The sequence below is a fragment of the Centruroides vittatus genome, unplaced genomic scaffold (genome assembly GCF_030686945.1).
Source record: "Centruroides vittatus isolate TY-2023 unplaced genomic scaffold, ASM3068694v2 contig_3169, whole genome shotgun sequence".
NCBI lineage: Eukaryota > Metazoa > Arthropoda > Arachnida > Scorpiones > Buthidae > Centruroides > Centruroides vittatus.
Genome location: NW_027122038.1, coordinates 203,055 through 208,613, shown reverse-complemented (window position 1 = coordinate 208,613; position 5,559 = coordinate 203,055). Strand labels below are relative to the sequence as shown.

General features: G+C 30.2%; 1 non-coding gene across 1 annotated transcript; it reads left to right on the top strand.

The window, feature by feature from the left end:
* The first annotated feature begins 2,769 nt into the window (after positions 1-2,769).
* On the top strand, positions 2,770-2,861 carry TRNAI-UAU (transfer RNA isoleucine (anticodon UAU)). The gene is given in 2 exon segments: positions 2,770-2,807; positions 2,826-2,861. It is a non-coding gene; the product is annotated as a tRNA-Ile (tRNA).
* Positions 2,862-5,559: the final 2,698 nt, after the last annotated feature.

Sequence of the window (5,559 nt, the reverse complement as noted above, 5' to 3'; positions counted from 1 at the left end):
TTATCTACAGTGTTTATCTACCGGATAAAGTTCGAAGATTGCTAAGTTTTCGTAGTAAACTGTATGCCTTGCATACTTTATCGATAAGGTAGAATGATATAAGGCTATTTTCGATTTTGTTTTCAATTTTAACTTAAAATGTTACCATTTTTAAAATAAATTACAGTGTTTTTTAAGTGCGTAACATAATTCTAAGCCGTTTTTCTTTGTTATTAAGCGCACACGAGGGATAATTATAAGCGTGTGACGTGATAATATAAGTAAAGAAGAACGTATAAAGCTATTTTGGACTTTATTTAAGCTATTTTATTTAATATTTACTTAAAATATATCGCCATTTTTTCATAAATAACGGTATTTTAAGCATTAAAAATGAGCTTGTTTTTCGTATGCAAGTACATTTGTAGCTTATTTACTGTGTTATAAGTGGTGTAGTATTGTTAACGCCTTCATTTTTAGATGAATTATGCGGTGGCTCGCGTACCACCGGTTAAAACAGTAAAGCGAAATATGTATACTTGAAGGGTTCGCGATCTACAGTTTGGTTTAACAGGCGTAAATAGGAAAGAATATATGAGATTTAATTGAAAAATTTATACTCGGCTCGTGAAAGATCGGTGTGTATACTTCAGTAGTCGATCGCGAACTACCGCTTGATTAAAATATCGGAAGAATCAAATTTCTCTTTTTTTTTTTGTATGAAAAATTCTAAACTGACCTCTTTAACCAAATCTGTGTAATTGAGTGTTCGCGATCTAACGGTTGAAGAAGTGTCCTTCCGAGATAAATAGGATCTCCGGTTGAAGAAGTCCATTGTATTCATCAACGTGAAATCGAGATCTACAGGTTGAATATTTGTCTACTTTACCAAAGGGCATCGCATCTAATGATACACAGAAGCTCTAATAATATAATAAATAAATAAAGGAAGCTAATTATAATAAATTTGTAATTAAAATTACATTAATTACACAAATAAATTTCAATAATTCCCCTTAATCTCGCGAGCTACCAGTTGAGAAAATTCGTAATTAAGCATGGAAGACAACGAACCGATCGATTATAAGGCATAAAATATCTTCAAAATAATCAATAAAACACAAATTTAAGCATAAAAAATTTAAATTTATTATTTCATTAAACAAAAAATGTACAAAAAAATATATGTCGCTTGCGATCTACCAGTTGATAAACTTGTCCGTGTTATTTTTACTCGTGAACTCCTCAACCGTTTAAAAACCTTATTATTGTTTTCTATATTGTTCCCGGTTAAAGTATTGTTGAAAATAAGAAACGAAAGCGTACACAAAACTTGCAATTTTAATTCTAGAATGCAAATATGTTATACAATATTAGGCACGAGTCCAAATTATAACAGGATTTTGGCAACGGGCCTACGGCCATGTAAGAGTGCAAATGGTTAAGGTATAAAAGTAAATTTCTTTTAAAAATATGAAAGTATCTTAAATAATTAAAATTTATTCATAAAATAATCCGTAACTGTATATATTTTGTATTAAAGTATAACGTTTAAGTGATTAGTAATGCTGAAATAAGATAAAACAATATGACTAATATTGCTAAGTAATTGCTTTAGTCACACACCAATCATCAACCCTATTGTGTAGTTAAGTGCATGTATGCTTTCTACGTACAGTACAGTACAGTACAAATTGTTTTAAAACGACAATTTATGTGTCAAAACTTGAATTTTTTACAATTAAAAACAGTGGAAATCAACATCTTAACACTAGAAAATCCTAATTCACACATTCTATTGTATATTTAAGTGTTCCTGTGTGTTTTCTAAGTACACATATGCAACCAAATTACTAAATAAAACTCGAATTTATTGTCTAAAATAATTAAAACACAGAAGAAATTAACACTTCCAATACACCTTTATTGTGTGCTTATGTGTTGTGTGTGTAAATACACAAGTAAAACTAGAATTTAGTGTTATAACTCTGACATTTAACAATTAAAAACTGTTCAAATTGTGTTTAGTCACACACCCTTATTGTGTAGTTAAGTATTCTACGTACAAATACGCAACCAGTTAATTCAATAAAACGAATGTTTACCAATTAAAAACAGTAGAAATTAACACTAGCTTATTGGTGTTTAAAGTGTTTTAATATACCAGAAACTAAAGATATTCATCCCAGGACATTTTATAATCCGCATCAGAAAGTAAATTCAAACTTTGGCCGACTTCCAATATTTTCCTAGATGTGTGATGTAGTAGTGTAGAAGCAAGTAGTGTGCCGCTCATGCCCCGTCACGTGACCAACCTCGGGGTGGATTCCGTTACTTTTTCGTTCCTGTTATTTACTAAACATTGCCATCCGTAACTAGATAATAACAGTAATAACATGTAATAAATAATCGATAAATGATGCTGTGTATACACACAATACATACACACAAAAACAACACACGTGTGTGTGAGTATTTTTAAATTTCCAACACGTGCACAACACAGTAATTGATTGTAAACACTAAATAATAAAGTTTACCACTTGTTGGGTTGGGTATAAAGGGTGGTGTGAAGGTATAAAACACGAGTTTTGCATAGTAAACTTTATCGATTTTTTCTGTATGTCTCCTTGTTTGGTTCTCGTTGTTTCTTTGTAAATTGAAAGCAAAGGAGTCGCAGTTATTAAGCATAATAGTTAGCACTATTCGGGCACGTGACCAAAGCAGACTTTCGTCCCGTGACGTCAGTCAGGCAGCAATTTAGTAGTCGATAAGCAGCGCTGCCATGGCTCCCCAGTGGCGCAATTGGTTAGCGCACGGTACTTATAAGGCAGTACTTGTGAGTTATGCCGGGGTTGTGAGTTCGAGCCTCACCTGGGGAAAGTAAATTTTTTGTCCCTCACTAAATCCCGTTTTATACGTCACATAGCACATAATTTTCTCGAAAATTAAGGATAAATACGTTAAAATTTTAATGTATTTTTTTTTTTGTAAGTTGCTACACTCGATATAACGTTACACGTACATTTACCTCCTTAAACCTTATAAATTATACATTAAAATGTACCTTAGAGAGTACATTTATATATATTTTTTCTAATAAATTATAGCATTATATTAAGTGTTTAGGGGGTAGAAAAACTTTTACGTCAGGCTTATTATAGGGGAATACGTGTAAACTGAGAGGAAACTGGGGCGATTTATAACGTTAAAATGGGGTTATTTAATTAATTAATATATAATTAAATATTCTATAAAGAAATAATCTCCGTCGACCTTGCCGCTTTGTGATAAAGTTTCATATTCGACATCAACTCGGCGGCACCATTTTATAGAAACGTTGCACAGTCATCGTCGAGGACATGCGCACTCCCCTTCTACAGAACAGACCAGTGGACCTTGGAACATGGTACATACCCATTCTTTTGAGTCAGGGGTGATTGGATAATATCTGAAGATAGAAACAAAGATGAATTTTTTCCCCTAACTTTAATTTTTTCGTCGAAAGCAACACATGGTTTTTACACTAAACTAGTATACACGTTCGAGTGTTTTATACTTTTCACTCCCCCTTTATAATGTTACATTTTTAATTATTATCGTAAGCTAAAACTCGTGTATACATCACTCTCACTCGGAGACTTGTTTATCAATCCGAGTTCAATGATTGAAACTTATGTTAGAGTAGTTTGAAATATTTATTTATCGCCATTTTTTTATATTTTTTAATTGTAAAATGTGATTTTGTAAATCCCGTTTAACTGGAATTTTTTAGTTTTATACGATTTAATACAGTTAATTTTATAACTTTTAATAAAAACTATAGAAAGTAGCATGTAGGACCTCTATTAATAAATACAAATAGTTTTTTCTTTTAGTAATTAATAATTGCTGCACTTTTCTGCACTTTTTGGCACGTTTCAACGTGCCAAAAAGTGCAAAAAATAATTAAGAAAATTAATTATTTAATACACATTTTTACCTTATCGAATGTAGTTTAAACAGTTTGATACAAATTAAAGATAAACAAGAGCAATGTTTCACGATGCAAAATGGCTACAACACAGCAAATTAAGTGCATTTTTTTAAAAGCAAAATGCTAAAAATTTAATTAAAATTGTAAATTATTTGAAATTTTTAACGATTTTTTTCTTTTTTTTCCGTTTAAAATCGAATTTCGTACGTAAATAAATTGACATTATTACGTTACATTCGATAAAATTCGAATTATTACGTCACGTTCGACAAAAAAAAAATAATAATAATTAATCGAATTCCGTTGTCCAATAAACGAATTTATCGAAAATTTAAATCTTTAATTTTGAATTTTCTTTATGCAAAAATGAAATTAAAAGTTCGAATTATTTAAATTAATTACATTTTTAGCTAAAGGGAGACATCTTTGTTTAGTTGTTTGTTGTTGATACTTTATTAATTATGACGCGAGTTCCAATTGATAATTAATGTGTCAAAATAGGGGAAAAAATATATGCACTTTGTGTTTACTTACAGAAAATTTAATTGGGTTTAATAAATTCAGTAGTCTTTGAAGACGGGAAAAAATTGGGTTTAAAGGGAAATTTCGGGATTTTTTTTTCTTTCGAGGAAACTTTTAAAGTGTATCAATTAATTATAGGGAATTTTTTGGGGGATTATGAAAAACAGAAGCAGACATTGTGTTAAAAATACGCACATTTTTGTATCTAAAATAACTGATATTTAGGGATTTTTTAATATTTTTTTATTTTGAAGGAATTTTCAACGTATCGATTAATTGTTGTAGGAAAATTTTAGCATGTGATAAAATGAATTGACGTTTAAAAATACTTTAAAAAATAAAGATTTTTCGGGGATTATTTGTTCCAAAATATAAACGTATCGATTAATTTCTATTGAAAATTTAATTGTTAGAAAAATAAAAAAATTGTAATTACAAGGCATATACATGTTAGGGATTTTTGGGGGGGGGAATTTTAAGATTTTTAACGTGTTTAATTCAAAAACGTCCTCTAAATATTAATTAGTTTAGATACAAATACAGTATGTGTATATTCAACATAATGCTTGCTCGTGTTTTCTCGTATTTTTCCCTAAAAATCTCCTTACAAACAGTTGAAACACCTTTAATTTATATAAAAAAATAATTTAAAATCATATTTACTGTATATCAAAGTATTATTTTTACATTAAGCAATAACGACAAGGTGATTAGGATGTTTATATTATAATTTCGCTCCTATTTTTGCCCATTTGAAAGGTAAAAAAAATACAAGTTTTAAACGGGGGAAGGGGGAAGAAGAAATAAGACTGATTAATAATTGATATTGGCGATTAGAAGGAGGATTAATTTTCTATAAAACTACGTCAAGAATATGTTTACCTATGATCAGTTTTACTCTGCATAACGGACAAACAACGGGGTGGAATGACGTTATCATCACCATTACGTGTTATTGTCCTCCAGATTTCATTAACCTCGGCAGCACTGCCTTGTGTCTGTAACCTGTCTGTGCTTGGCTGCTTCAACAATGAAATCTCTGTAGTGTTCGGCATATTCTGAGATTTCCACAACAGGTATAA